Here is a 16,586-nt window from a genome sequence, read left to right as displayed (position 1 = left end):
CCCTTCTGTATCCCCCCCCTGAGGATTACTCATTTGGGGAAGCTTTGCATACCTTAAGGGAACACTTCCACTGGGAAGGCCAGGATTATTCAAATTCCAAGAAAAGGCTCAGGGAATTTCTCTTGTTACCTCAGCATAGGCCTCTGGCTATACCTCCTGTCTTGGACATCCTAGATGATGTTTACTCGGAGGCCTGCCTTAACCCGGACTCTCTACCCCCAGCTCCAGTTAAGCCAAACAGGTACTACAGGGTTCCTGACTCACACCAATTTCTTTACAAAAGCCATGCTGCTGACCCAGAAACCATCTCACAGGGCCCCAAGGAAGTTAAGGCCTCCATTGCCAAAAATCCATTGCCCTCCGAGAGAGATTCCAGATCCTTAGAAAGGTGGGGGGAAAAAAGGTATATACCTCGGCTACCTTATCCATGAGGGCCTTAAACTGTCAGTTTCATATGCTAAAATACCAACAGTTTTTGTTATCACAATTGAAGAGTAAAATGTCACAACCTGAACAACCAGACTTGGAGTTGCAGGATTTGATGCATAGTGCAGAACAAGTGGGTAAGCATACCTTACAATGTGGTTTTGATGCTCTAGAGGACTCATGTAGAGCTGCTGTTACAGGATCAGTCATACGTAGGCATGCCTGGCTCAAGGAACAAGCCTTGCCTGATCATGTCAAAGCTAAATTACTAGACGCCCCACTTCAAAAGGATGTACTATTTGGTGCTAATGCTGAGGAGGTATTAAGGAAAATGGAGGAAAAGGCTAAATCAATGCAAACTGTGAAATAATTTCTACAGGTTCAACCCCCACGTTTTAGTTAGAAATTGGCCTTCCAAAAACTGGTCCTTTCCTGCCACAGATGGACCCCAAAGAGGCAGATACAGGTGCCCGAGGGGCAGAGGACAATCCCAAGGATCGTATAGAGGCAGACAATGGCAAGCCCCTACACAAAGAGGTGATGAGGACAACTCACAATCTTTCAGAAAGCAAACCCAATGACTTTCCCCTTTGCATGCCAACCAGGTTTCAAATGGCAGCCCCGTTAGGAGGAAAGCTGGCATTATTTTCAAAAAATTGGCATGTTGTCACAAAGGACAAATGGATCTTGGACATTATAAACAGAGGCTACAAATTCCATTTTCACACCCTTCCAAAAATGAGAGGCATGCCAAACCTGCCACACAATCAAAGGGCAGAGGCACAAAAGCAAATTACAGATCTCATAAACATGAAAGCTATTCAAGAGGTACCTACGCACGAACAAGGTCAAGGTTTTTATTCCAGGCTATTTCTGGTGCTGAGGAAGGGAAAAGATTGGAGACCTATTTTGGATCTATCCATCCTAAACACATTTCTACTCGTACCAAAATTCAAGATGCTCACTCTACAGCAACTTCTTCCCATGCTGGGCAAGGAGTCTTGGCTGGTAACATTGGACCTCGAGGAGGCATACCTGCATGTCCCAATCAGACAAAATTGCAGAAGGTACCTCAGATTTCTTGCAGGTTCAACTCATTATCAATTCTCCGCATTTCCCTTTGGCTTATCTATTGCGCCCAGAGTATTCACGAAATGCCTGGCATCAGTAATTGCCTACTGCAGACTTCAAGGGATACAAATATACCCCTATTTGGACGACTGCCTGATCCAAGCGGACAGCAAGCACATTCTTCTGAAACATCTGGCTTATGTAATAATGTTATTGAAATCTCTGGGATACACAGTCAACTAAAAGAAATCAAGGCTAATACCTTCTCGGAAGATAATTTTCCTGGGTGCCAATTTGGACACAAACATCCAGATGGCCTACCTCACGCCAGAGAAGCAGGGGCAACTAATACAATACTTCAGAACACTAGCAAATTGCACCAGGCTGACTGCAAGGAAAATCCTGCAGGCTCTGGGATTCATGGCATCTTGCATCTTACTAATCCCATGTGCAAAGCTGCACATGAGGAAACTACAATGGTACCTGAAAAACATATGGTCTCAACACAGCCACAGTTTGGAAACAATAATACCACTAATTCCATGTCTGCAAAAGGAATTTCTGTGGTGGGCTCAAGCATGTCAAACAAACACAGGTCTTCCATTCAGCAAGCCTCAAGCAAATCAAGTCATCACAACAGACACCGCGGACTACGCCTGGGCACATGACAGATCGGTGCATTCAGGGCAAATGGTCCCAAAAAAAAAGCACCTTCACATCAATCAAAAAGAAATGCTAGCAGTAATAAATGCTATTATAGCTTTCAAGGACCTTCTACAACCAGGTCAATTATTGATAAGAACGGACAACACCACAGTTATGTGGTACATAAACAAACAGGGAGGAACACATTCTTACCCCCTATGCAGACTGGCCATGTCACTTTGGAACATGGCCATGGACTTACAAATGGAACTACAAGCACAGTACTTGCCAGGCAAGGAAAACACGCTGGCAGACAACCTAAGCAGGAAAATGACAGATCCACACGAATGGAAATTGCATCCAAAAGTTTTTACAGAAATAATCCAAGAATGGGGAAGGCCAGACATAGATCTCCTTGCCTCCCACAAGAATCATCAATTGACAAAATTCTGCTCAAGGATCTTCCATCCAAAGGCCTGCAGAGTGGACGCTCTTTCTTTCAGTTGGACATCAATGACAGTTTATGCCTTTCCTCCTCTTCCTCTGCTGCCCAAAGTTCTATTAAAGACCAAAGCAGACAGACCAAAGATGATTCTCATTGCTCCGGACTGGCCAAGGCAACACTGGTACCCACTCCTGAGGTGCCTGACGCATTCCCCACCATGGACCCTGCCTCTATTGCCTCTTCTTCTGACTCAGCACAGTTTCAAAACTTCACAGCCAGCTAAAAACACTCAATCTAGCCGCATGGAAGATTCCTTAGCATCTCAACAGGCCCTACTCTCCAAGGAGGTGCAGGATGTCATTTTGGAGGCCAGAAGGCCATCAACTAGAAAAGCTTACTCTGCAAAATGGAAACATTTTTGTGTCTGAAATGAGAAAAAGGGGCAGGATCCTGGAAAACTGAATTTACCTCAAGTACTACAATATTTGGCTGAACTGCTAAGCAGTGGACTTTCTCCTCCATCAAAATACATGCCTCAGCCATTTCTGCAGAATACAACACTGATCCACCTTTATTCTCTCACCCTCTCTTAAGACAGTTCCTCAGAGGGGCTAAGAATTTAAGGCCACCAAGGAAACAACCAATACCTACCTGCTTGGGATCTTAATTTCATTCTGGAAAAATTGACCTTGCCTCCCTTTGAGCCAGCTGCCTCATCAGATTTGCAATATTTGTCCTGGAAAACAGCTTTCCTTCTGGCTATCACCTCAGCTTGTAGAGTTTTAGAACTACAGGCTCTCATGGCTGTCCAGCCTTTTATCATCTTCCATCAGGACAGAGTTTCCTTACGAACCAACCCGTCCTTTATGCCTAAAGTGGTATCCAGGATAGCTTTAAATCAGGCCATACATTTACCTACTTTTTATCCTAATCCTCAAAACAAAGGGGAGAGATTACTACATTCCTTGGACATCCACAGACAGCTGCGTTATTATTTGGACAGAACAAAGCCTTTCAGAAAATCAGAACAGCTCTTTGTGGCCTATGCGGTAGGAGCTCAAGGGAAGCCAATTTCCAAACAGACAGTCTCAAAATGGATAGCCCACTGCATACACTTTTGCTATTCCTTTCATGGCAAAACTGTTCCTACAGGCATTAGAGCTCATTCCACCAGGGCCACAGCCACCTCTGCAGCCTTCCTCAGAGGAGTTCCTACCAAGGATATTTTGGAAGCAGCCACTTGGAGTTCTGTGCATACCTTCTCCAAGCACTACAACCTACCATTATACTCCAAATCTAGAGCAGGCTTTGCCACTGCAGTCTTGCAGGGCATTTTGGCTCCTCCTAGTTCCAACTAGTGCCTTCCACCCCTTTCTTAGCTTTGGGATTCTACCCATCTGTTATGACTGCAACTGTATGCACGATGAACATAGTACAGTTTTGTACCTACCATAAATGTAGATGTTCGAGTGCTAATACAGCTGCAGTCCAGGTTTCCCTCCCTCCTTCCCCTCTTGGGGCAGGCCTATAGGCTAACACATCCTCATACAACCTGATTGGGGTTTTCATTTATGATGTATTTGCTTGCAACTACTGTATTTTGATTATATAGCACTGCATTATCACACAAATTTATTATTGCCTTCCTTCTGGGGGCACCTGACATCTGGGGCAAGAAAAACTGAAGAAAATGGCGTCGGCTGGTTCCTTTATACCCCTGTCGCACTGACGTCAGGGAAGAAGCGACGACAACCGACGCCGGACCTAGACTTTGGAATTCGGCCGACCGAGGACCCGCCTGACGGCAGGAGAACCCATCTGTTATGACTGCAGCTGTATTAGCACTCTAACATCTACATTTATGGTAGGTACAAAACTGTACTTTTTGATGCCCTGGAGGCTTCTTGCAGGACGGCTGCCTCTGGCACAGTCATTAGAAGACATGCTTGGTTAAAGGAACAAAACTTACCTGATCAAGTGAAAGCAAAGTTATTGGATGCTCCTGTTCAGCATAATGTTTTGTTTGGGCCTATGGCTGAAGAGGTAATAAAGAAAATGTAGGATAAGACAAAATCCATGCAAACGGTTAAGGATTTCTTACAGGTTCAGCCCCCTAGATTTAGCAGAAATTGGCCAAGAAAAAATTGGTCTTTTCCCAGCTCAGACAGGTCTCAGAGGGGTAGATATAGGCACACCAGAGGGAGGCCTCAAACACAGGCCTCTTACAGACCTAGACAAAGGAGTGCTTCCACCCCCAGGGGTGGAGAGGACAGACCTCAATCATTTAGAAAACAGGCTCAATGACTCCCCTTGCATGGCTCCAGGAACTTCTCTCTTGGATGCCCCTGTAGGAGGAAAACTCTCTCTTTTTCAACAAAATTGGACTTACATAACCCAAGACAAGTGGGTTCTGGATGTAGCTTCAAGAGGTTACAAATTCCACTTTCATACCTTGCCAAGATCAAACGGATGGCCAGACCTTCCAAAACACCAATGGTCCGAGGCATTAAACCAGGTGGGATCCCTCATGGCTATGAGGGCCATAGAACTGGTCCCACAATCAGAGACGGGGCAGGGCTTTTACTCAAGGCTCTTTCTAGTTCCCAGAAAGCAAAACTCATGGAGACCCATCCTGGATCTGTCAGTCTTAAATACTTTCCTGGAGATACCAAAGTTCAAAATGCTTACTCTGCAGCAGCTCCTGCCAATGTTGAGCAAAAATGCATGGATGGTGACATTGGATTTAAAGGAGGCTTACCTTCACATCCCTATCAGACAGGAGTGCAGAAAATACCTCCGATGTCCTTCAAGGATGCATCTGCAGTCATCACATATGGGTTGTCCTGCCTCAGGCAGCCCTTCGGTCAGCCGGCTTCCAAAGTCTGGGTCTGGCCTCTGCTGATGTCGCACTTTCCCCGACGTCCGAGCGTCTGGGGTGTAAAAACATCAGCCAACGCCATCTTCCTCAGTCTTTCTTGCCGCGTGGTGCCCAAAGCAGAAGCAGTTCGCAAGTGCCGGTCGGCCAGCTCCTGTGATTCAGCTACCGAAGACTTTGAAAAAGCTAAGTACCCCGTTGGGGACTCTTTCTTGCCTCAGCCGATGTCAGATAAAGTTAATTGTTTAACTTGTGGGAAACAAATACCTCATAAGGATTTCCACTCTTACTGCCTCCCCTGCCTAGGCCCAGACCACGATGTCTCGGCCTGCTCAGCCTGTGCTTCCTTCAACCAACAAACTCTTAGACGTCGGTCGGAGTTTGCAGAGGAGTTTTTTGGGGCTAGTTTTGCTTATAAGATGCCGTCAGAGACTCCGACTTCGCATTTAGTTAAACGGAAGGACAAGGACCGGCACACGTGGACCGCGGTTTTGGCTGAAACCACGGTCAGGCCTACCGCGAGTGTCTCTGTCTCGGCTGAAACAGAGTCCTTGGTACTTCCTATTACCGAAACCACAAAACCGACTACCTCGGCCCCGGAGGCCCCGGCCGAGTCGGTCATTGAATTACCTACTGAAACCGGTGGTCAGAAACCTTCCGACACCATTCCTTTAGATAAGTCTACTCCTGCATGTGGTGCAGCCAGACCCCCTGCTTCCATGTCCATTAAGGCTTTCTCCAGGGCTAAAGCTGCTAAACTTACTAAGGCTTTGCCTCCCAAGGTTCCCTCTCAGAGACCTTCTACTAGCTCTCAGATTCTTACCCTAGCAGAGGATCTGATCTCATTAATTAGAGGTTCCCAACCTCATCCGGACAGGGCTCTCAACCACCTCCAGACAAAAGGCCCAGGGTTGAGCCCTCTGATCCCCAGTCCTCAGATGAGTCCACGGATGGCTCTGCTCTGTCAGACCACCAGGAGGAGGCTTATTGACCTCTGAGGATTCTGATGCTGAAGAATCTATTCCCTCGGCCTCCCCTCCTGAAGAGTTTTCCTTTGGAGAGACATTACACTCTATGAGAGAACATTTTCAATGGCAGGGTCAGGAATTCTCTGATTCCAGAAAGAGATTAAGGACCTTTTTACATTTACCTCAGCATAGGCCCTTAGCTATACCTCCTGTTTTGAATGTCATTGATGATGTGTACTCTGATGCTAGTACTGCCCCTGACTCTCTCCCTCCGGCTCCTGCCAAACCTGATAGGTACTACAGGATCCCGGACTCACATCTACACCTGTACAAGGCCCACTCTGCTGATCTAGAAACTATTTCCCAGGGCCCAAAAGGGGTTGCAGCTGCCACTGCTAAAATCCTCTACCCTCTGAAAGGGAGTCCAGAGCATTAGAGATGGGGTAAGAAAGTGTATACTTCTGCAACTCTTTCCATGAGGGCATTAAATTGTCAATTTCATATGATACAGTACCAAGAGTATTTACTAGATGAATTGCATAAGAAACTGTCCTCTTCTGAACCCCTTGATCGCTAATCCCTTCAGGATCTGGTGCATAACTCCCAGCAGGTTAGTAACCATTTCTTGCAGTGTGGTTATGATGCATTGGAAGCTTCATGTAGATCAGCTATGACAGGTGCAGTTATACGTAGGCATGCCTGGCTGAAGGAACAATCTCTGCCAGACCATGTTAAAGCTAAGCTTTTGGATGCTCCTATGGAAAAGCAAAAATTATTTGGTTCCACGGCTCAAGAGGTTTTAAAGAAATTTAGGCAAAATCTGTGCAAACAGTAAAAGACTTTCTGCAAGTCCAACCACCGAGATTCAGCAGAAATTGGCCTACTAAGAATTGGTCCTTTCCGGACTCAGACAGATCTCAAAGAGGCAGGAATAGGCGTGGTAGAGGGCAAGCTAGAGGCTCCTACAGAGGCCGTCAGTGGCAGCCTCCCAACCAGAGAGGTAGTGCAGGAACTACAACTGCTACACCAGGACAGACTCAATGACTTTATTTTGACTCCACCGACCAGGGCTCAATTAGAAGCACCTTTGGGCGGAAAACTTTCTTTATTCTCAAAAAATTGACACAGCATTACAAGGAACACATGGACACTGCAAATAATAGACAAAGGATACAGGTTCCACTTCCACTCATTGCCAAAAAGAAAAGGCATGCCAGGCCTGCTACCAAATCAGAGGGCAGAGGCTTTGAAGCAAATTACCAATTTAATGCAAATGAAAGCCATAGAAAAGGTACCTCTTTCAGAACAAGGCCAGGGATTTTACTCCAGATTATTCCTTGTTCCAAGAAAAGAAAATCAATGGAGGCCTATTCTCGACTTGTCCGCACTGAATACTTACCTCATTGTGCCAAAATTCAAAATGCTGACTCTACTGCAACTCCTTCCCATGCTGGGCAAGTGGACAGCAAGCAAACTTTGTTAAAGGACTTGGACTATGCCATCCACCTGTTACAGGCCTTGGGATATACAGTCAACATCCACAAATCAAGACTGGTTCCATCCCAAAGAATAACTTTTCTGGGTGCGGATCTAGACACAACCACCCAAATGGCCTTTCTCACAGAAGAAAAACAAAAACAACTACCAGTTTACTTCCAGAATCTGACAAGACAAACTCGGCTGACTGCAAGGAAAATCCTGCAGGCCCTGGGTTACATGCAATCTTGCATTCCTCTGATTCCGCAAGCAAGACTGCATATGAGAAAATTACAATGGTACCTAAGAAGTTTATGGACACAGCACAGTCACAGCTTAGAAACTCTGATCCCACTCGTTCCTTGCCTTCAAAAGGAATTTCTGTGGTGGGCTCAAGCCTGCCAGTCGAACAGCGGGTTGCCCTTCAGCAAGCCAAGAGCCAACCAAACCATCACCACGGACGCTTCAGACCAAGGTTGGGGAGCACACATGGAGGGCAGATGTATCCAAGGGCTATGGTCACAAAGAGAGCTGCGCATGCACATAAACCAAAAGAAAATGCTGGCAGTGATACACGCAATCGAGGCCTTCAAACCTTTCCTTCAACAAGGCCACCTGCTCATAAGGACAGACACCACCACAGTTATGTGGTACATAAACAAGCAAGGGGGCACCCATTCCTACCCTCTTTGCAGACTGACCATGAATCTATGGGAACTTGCTTTGAAACTCAACATACAGCTACAGTCCCAGTTCGTGCCAGGGAAAGACAATACACTGGCAGACAGCTTAAGCAGAACTACCATGGATGCACACGAATGGATGCTGCACCCAGACATCTTCTTACTCATCACACAATCATGGGGAAGGACGGAAATAGATCTGTTCGCTCCCCCCCCTCAATCATCAACTGAAGAAATTCTGCTCCAGGACATACCACCCACAAACATGGAAAGTGGACCCTCTCTCTTTCAGCTGGAAAGCTCTAACAGTGTATGCTTTCCCACCTCTCCCATTAATGACCAAGGTACTACTGAAGATCAGGGCAGAACAGCCCAGAGTAATTCTGATAGCTCCAAACTGGCCAAGACAGCACTGGTACCCACTGTTAAAGAGCATGTCACAGACGAAACCATGGCCTCTCCCGCTATGGCCACTCCTACTGACGCAGCACAATTTCAGGACTCTGCACTCCAACCTGAAAACCTTGCAGCTAACTGTCTGGAGAATACCATGACTCCTCCTCAGGATAACCTATCCCAGAGAGTGAAGGATATTATTATGGAAGCTCGCCGGCGTTCCACAAGGAAGGCATATTCAGCAAAATGGAAAAGATTTCACACCTGGAACACAGCAAAGGGCCTAGATGTGACAGTGATGAACATGGCACATATACTGGAATATTTGGCAGAATTGTTCCACAATGGCCTGTCTTACTCTTCCTTTAAGATACATGCCTCAGCAATCTCAGCAGGATACAATGTTAATCCACCTGTCTTCTCTCATCCTCTCCTAAGACAATTTCTAAGAGGAATCAAAAACATTAATCCTCCAAGGAAACCACCTCTACCTACTTGGGACCTGAATTTCGTGTTGGAAAAACTAACACTTCCTCCCTTTGAACCAGCAGCATCGGCAGATCTACAGTTTTTATCTTGGAAAACTGCCTTCCTTCTGGCCATAACCTCAGCAAGAAGAGTATCTGAGCTACAAGCTTTAATGGCAGTGCAGCCATTTCTTATCTTTCATCAGGACAAAGTTTCTTTGAGGACCAATCCTACATTCATGCCAAAGGTGGTATCCAGGGTATCTTTGAACCAAGCTATTCACTTGCCTACATTCTTCCCACAACCACAAAATAAAGGGGAGAGACTTCTGCACACCCTGGACATGCACAGACAACTGCGCTACTACTTGGACAGAACTAAAAGTTACAGAAAGACTGACCAGTTGTTTGTAGCATATGCTGATGGCGTACAAGGAAAAGCAATTTCCAAACAGACAATTTCAAAGTGGATAGGAAATTGCATTCGTTTTTGTTACTCCTTTCATGGAAAAACTGTGCCAGCTAACATTAGACCTCATTCCACGAGAACCACATCCACCACCACAGCCTTCCTAAGAGGGGTGGCTACCAAAGACATTTTAGAAGCTGCTACATGGAGCTCTGTGCATACATTTGCCAAGCTTTACAATTTACCTTTATACTCCAGATCCAGAGCAGGTTTTGCTACGGCAGTCCTGCAGGGTATCTTAACTACACCATCCTTTACTTAGTACCTCCACCCCCAGATTGGCTATGGTATTCTACCCATATGTGATGACTGCAGATGCATCCTTGAAGGACATAGTACAGTTTTGTACCTACCATAAATGTAGATGTCCGATAGGTATGCATCTGCAGTCAGGTTACCTCCCTCCTTCCCCTCTGTGGTATTCCTAGGGTGCTTACCCCTCTATTAGCTAGCTGGGGGAATCTATTATGGTGTATTTGTTTGTATATACATGTATATATATATATTTTTGCAAATGTTTGGAATTTTATTGCATTTCTCCAAATTTAGCCTTCCTAGAGGGCACCTGGCATCTGGGGCAAGAAAAACTGAGGAAGATGGCGTCGGCTGATGCTTTTATACCCCAGATGCTCTGACGTCGGGGAAAGTGCGACATCAGCCGAGGCCAGACCCAGACTTTGGAATCCGGCCGACCGAAGGGCTGCCTGAGGCAGGACAAACCCATATGTGATGACTGCAGATGCATACCTATCGGACATCTACATTTATGGTAGGTACAAAACTGTACTGTTCAAGGCCGGCTCGAAACATTACCAATTCTCTGCACTGCCCTTTGGCTTGTCTACTGCGCCCAGGGTCTTCACCAAGTGCCTGGCACCAGTAGTAGCTTATTGCAGACTCAAGGGTATTCAAATTTACCCTTATCTGGATGACTGCCTTATTCAAGCAGACAGCAAGGATGTTTTACTCCAGCACCTACTATTTGTTCAAAATCTTCTCAAGTACCTGGGATTCACTGTAAACATAAAAAAGTCAAATTTGACTCCCACTCAACAGATAACTTTTCTGGGTGCTCTTTTAAGCACAACAACCCAGATGGCATTCCTGACATCTGAAAAACAACTACAGCTGGCTTCCACTTTCAAAACCTTGGCTTCTATAACTCTAACTGCAAGGAAATTCCTGCAGGCTTTGGGTTACATGGCCTCCTGCATCCTTCTCATCCCAAATGCAAGACTTCATATGAGAAAAATACAATGGTACCTAAAAAGCGTATGGTCCCAGCATTGCCACAGTCTAGACACACAGATTGCTGTCTTGCCTTGCCTACAAAAGGAATTCCACTGGTGGTCCATGGCATGTCTTCACAACAAAGGCAAAGCCTTCAGTCTGCCTCCAGCCAGCCAAGTGTTAACCACGGACGCCTCGGATTACGCATGGGGAGCCCACTTCCAGGTAAAGGGTCTGCAAGGTTTTTGGACAGAGGATCAGAAGCACCTACATATCAATTTAAAAGAGATTTTAGCTGTTCAGAATGCTCTCTTGGCTTTCAGGGATCTTGTACAACCAGGACAACTACTGATATGAACAGACAACACCACAGTTATGTGGTACATAAACAAGCAGGGGGGCTCACATTCCTACCCCCTTTGCAGACTAGCCATGACTCTGTGGAACACAGCACTAGCTTGCAAAGTGGATCTACAAGCTCAATTCCTGCCAGGGGAAACAAAATACTTTGGCAGACAGTCTGAGCAGGAACCTGTCAGATCCACATTAGTGGATGCTAGACACCCACATATTCAAGACGATAGTAGAAGCCTGGAGCTGCCCGGACATAGATCTTTTTGCAGCCCCCCTCAATCACCAGTTACAGATTTTTTGCACAAGGACTTTTCACAGGCTAGCATGGAAAGTGGGTACACTATCATTCAGTTGGAAAAACCTCAAGGGGTATGCCTTTCCACCACTACCTCTTCTACCACGGGTGTTATTAAAGATCAAACAGGACAAGCCCAAGATGATGATTCTACTGGCCCCAAATTGGCCTCGTCGATTCTGGTACTAGACACTGAAGAATCTATCTCGGGAACCACCTTGGATTTTGGATCAGATTCACAATCTATTGTCCCAACACCAGGGCCAAGTTCTGCACTCTCATGTCAAAACTCTCAGCCTGGCGAATTCAGGATCTATGATTAATCCTCCCCTTCCCAAAAAGCCAGACAGCCTAGCACTAGAAAATCTTATGCAGGCAAATGGAAGAGATTTTGCACCTGGATGCATGCTCAGGATTCAGATCCTCTCATTCCTAATATCCCTCTGAATTTGCTTTACCTAACAGACATGCTACATAAGGGTTTATCCTTCTCTTCCATAAAAATTCATGCCTCTGCTATTTCTGCACATTACAATACAGACCCTCCACTCTTTTCTCATCCACTTCTGAAACAATACCTACGAGGAGCAAAGAATTTAAGGCCCCCTAGGACACCACCCATACCTGCCTGGGACCTCAACTATGTTCTGGAAAAGCTCACTCTGCCTCCTTTTGAGCTTGCTGCCACAACTGATATTAAGTATTTATCATGGAAACAAGTGAACGTAGAAATAAACTAAGGAACAACCAACCAGAAGACAAACTGCCACAGTCCTTTGAGCACACCAAAATCCACAGGTATTGAATAATACCACGAAGAAGAAATACTTTCAACAAATCTTACTGCTTTTAGGGTATCCTTAGTGGAAATACAAAAAACAAATCTTTGGTAAAGAAACAGGACTTCTTTATTAATCCACAAGTACAATACAAAACAAGCGCTTTCGCCTGGCGAATCCCAGGCTTTTTCAAGATCTATCTTTATCTTGAAAAAGCCTGGGATTCGCCAGGCGAAAGCACTCGTTTTGTATTGTACTTGTGGATTAATAAAGAAGTCCTGTTTCTTTACCAAAGATTTGGTTTTTGTATTTCCACTAAGGATACCCTAAAAGCAGTAAGATTTGTTGAAAGTATTTCTTCTTCGTGGTATTATTCAATACCTGTGGATTTTGAACAGTTTGTCTTCTGGTTGGTTGTTCCTTATTTATCATGGAAGACAGCTGTCCTACTGGCTTTGACTTCAGCCAGGAGAGTCTCGGAGTTACAAGCACTCATGGCTGTGGAACCTTACCTTATTTTTCACCAAGATAGGGTGTCTTTAAGGACTAATCCTACTTTCATGCCTAAAGTGGTTTTTAAAGTGGCTTTAAATCAAACTATTCACCTGCCAATTTTTTTCACTAATCCACAAAATAAGGGGGAAAAGGATCTTGCATTCCTTAGATCTACACAGACAACTTTGTTTTTACCTGGACAGAACCAAGGATATCAGGAAAACAGAGCAACTGTTTGTTTCTTATGCAACAAACTCCCAAGGCAAAGCCATTTCAAAAACGGACCATTTCTAAATGGATTGCGCATGGAATCAGATTCTGTTACTCTCATCATGGAAAGCAAATCCCAGGAAAAATTAGGACTCATTCTACCAGAGCTGCTGCTACTTCTACTTCAGCTGCCTTTCTCAGGGCAGTACCTACCAAAGATATTTTGGAAGCTGCAACTTGGAGTTCAGTGCATACTTTCTCTGAGCACTATAATCTCCCTCTTTACTCTACGTCTAGGGCAGGCTTTGCTTCTGCAGTCTTGCAGGGCCTTCTAGCCGCTCCTCCTTCTCTATAACCACCACCCCTTATCTCAGCTTTGGGATTCAACCCTACAGTGATGACTGCAACAATGAAACACGATGAACATAGTACAGTTGTGTACACTTACCATAAATGTAGATGTTCGAGTGTCTTCACTGTTGCAGTCTGGGTTACCCTCCCTCCTGTCCCCTCTTATACTTTCACTAGTTTGCATACCTTCTTCACCTTTCTTCTGAGGTGTATTTGCAACAGGCAATGGCGTTTGTGGTATGTTATTTTTTGGTTTTTACTATTGGGCTTCATTTATAGGCACCTGACATCTGGGGCAAGAAAAACTGGAGAACATGGCGTCGGCTGGCAGCTTTGTACTCCTGGCGCTCTGACGTCAGGGAGCATGACTGAACAGCCAACGCCGGACCCAGACTTTGGGATTCTGGCCAACTGAGGACTGCCTGCCGGCAGGAAGAACCCTACAGTGATGACTGCAACAGTGAAGACACTCTAATATCTACATTTATGGTAAGTGTACACAACTGTACTTTTTCTAATTTGCTAGTTGCATTTTAAGTAAATGCTTCTGTGTACTTTTGAAATCATGTGTACATTAAGTCCTGCCATGTGCGCAGGTATTCCAACAACTTTTCAGTTCCAGCCTCTTCTGCAACCTTCCAATTTCCACTGATGCCGGCCTTGCTGTAGTATATGCAAGCTGTTGGTACTGTTCTTCAGTTTAAATAGCTGGTAAACAGGGCAGTAATTTCTTTTTGCTAATTGTCCTCAAGCCCAACAGAGGTGGAAACATGCTCAACCTAGAATCTGTTACTTTGCCCTCCTGGCTGGCCAGCACACATCATTGTGGGCTTCATAAGCATCCCAACTTGCTCCCACTTGCAGATGCTTAGTCACTTCTAAAATACTCAGTCTTGGTCACTGGCCTACTTCTGAAAACCAAGCTGTGTTAGTAAGATATACTTTCTGCACTTTCCGTAACATTCAAAAGGAGGGACTACTACTGTTAATGTCACGTTTCAGATCCACCATAGGGGAAAAGAGCATTCACAAAAATTGCCCCAGATACCTGACACTACCTTCCCCCTGAAGTTAGATCAGAAAAATCTTTACAAAGTTTTAAAGCAAAGCTGAAGGAGAATTTAAATGAGGAAACAATTTGTAATTGTTTGAGACACAGGCTTGGCAACATCCTGTTATTGACTTCTCCCTATTTTTGCTTTTCATTCCCTGTTTCATCCCAAGCCCCTAAAAGATTTCACAGACAATACCACAGTGATGTGGTATAGGGTTGCCACCCCTCAGGTTTTTTTCTGGACTATCTGGAAATCAAACTGATTCTCTGGTAGTCTGGAAAACACTGTACAAACTCCGGTATTCTGTTTCAAAAAGGAAACAGACTATCGGAGTTTGTAAATTGGCTGATTTACTATGCTTTCTTTACAGAAAAGCATAGTAAATCAGCCGAAAGCAAGCAGCAGGAACGGAAAAAGAGGGCGTTCCCTGCCGAGTGATGTAATTGCGACATCACAAAATGGGTGGAATGTGGGTGGGAGAGGGGGTGGGTGGGGTTACTGGTGACATGAGGGGTGTGGCTTACTCCAGTTTTTGCCATGAAGGAAGGTGGCAACCCTAATGTGGTATGTCAACAAATAGGGGGTGGTGGGACAAGATCTTCCTTTCAGACTAGCTCTTCAAGTCTGGGCTCTAGCTATCCAGTGTCAAGTGACTCTTCACTCGATTTACATTTCCTCAGAGCACAACCTAGTGGCAGACTCCTTGAGCAGGTCCAGAACACAAGCTTACATTTGGATGCTTCATGGAAGTTGTCTATTGGTGGGGTATTCCTCTGGTAGATGTCCTTCCATATCACTGTTGCAGTATTTCTAAAAGAAGGCATCTCCTGCTAAAGCCCAATGTCTGGCAAATATGCCAAAGCCTTTTGTACTTAAAAGCTCCGTACATCATATATACACTCCCCATGCTAGGCTTAGAGCATAAAGGTGTCTTACGGATGCACATACTTAGAACAACTTTGCCACCAGTCTGAATTCTGTCATTGAACATTGGTCTGAACACCTTTCTTCTGTGCTGGCTACCGAACCATTTTTTCAGATAAGTGCTTTCTTGGAGTTTCTCCTTAACTTCATTTTTCTTTTGTACTAATTGCTTACATATCATCCATAAAGGGGAAAATGTCAGTGTGGGAGTCAGATTCCCATAAAGATGGTCACTGTCTTGTTTGGGTGCTTCTACGGTCATCCGCTATGTTCCGTCTGCCAAGTATTTGTCCCTAAGACCCTATGTAGTCATCTCGCCTCCTTATCTAGTTACCTTGTAAATAAACATCTTAAGCTATTGGCTTAAGGTGCTATGGTGGAGTCTTTCTGTCCTGAGGGTCAGCCATCTGCCAAGAAAAAGACCAAAAGTCGTAGACCTAATACAGCTGCTGTCCTGCATACCCTGGATGTCTCTTTTAAGGCTAGTGAAAGCCCGAAGGATTGTCTGGTGGTTGCTTTGGATTCCTCTACCGTGATCCCTTCAGAGGCAAGCATGGATTCCAATTTTTGTACATCCTCGGAGACTTTGCAGGCGTCTGCTCTAGACATTGAGGAGGAACGTCTGCTGATTATATCCGAAGGATTGAGGGGGATTCAGCAGATTTTTGTGAGGGAGGAGATTCCTGCTGAAGCCTGTTGAGTGTTGTCAAAGGATCTGACCCTCCTAGGTTGTTTCGTGCAGACATCCCACAGAAAAAGAAACAGAAAACCAAGCAGGTTTACCCTGCAGTTAAGGATCCTCAGCGTGACTGGGAGTATTTTATCCAGGGGTTATTTAATTCTGTAATGCTTCCTCAAGGGGTGTTTGTCCCTCCCTGGTCTTCCACTCTTAAAAGACTTAGGGAACTGGATTCCTCTAGTGAGTATTAGGACTCCGGGGAAAAATCTGTAGCCTACCCTTCCCAGCTCCCT

The 16,586-nt window shown here is 45.2% G+C and overlaps 1 protein-coding gene across 2 annotated transcripts in view; it reads left to right on the top strand.

The window, feature by feature from the left end:
- NDFIP2 (Nedd4 family interacting protein 2) overlaps positions 1–16,586 on the top strand; it is a 985,488-nt gene that overhangs the window by 858,863 nt on the left and 110,039 nt on the right. The gene's annotated exons all lie outside the window — the stretch shown is intronic.

Source organism: Protopterus annectens, chromosome 5.part1 (genome assembly GCF_019279795.1).
Source record: "Protopterus annectens isolate FY-2018-M chromosome 5.part1, PAN1.0, whole genome shotgun sequence".
In the NCBI taxonomy this organism is placed as follows: Eukaryota; Metazoa; Chordata; order Ceratodontiformes; family Protopteridae; genus Protopterus; species Protopterus annectens.
Note: the sequence above shows the minus strand (reverse complement) of the source record. Positions and strands in the feature narration are given on the sequence as shown.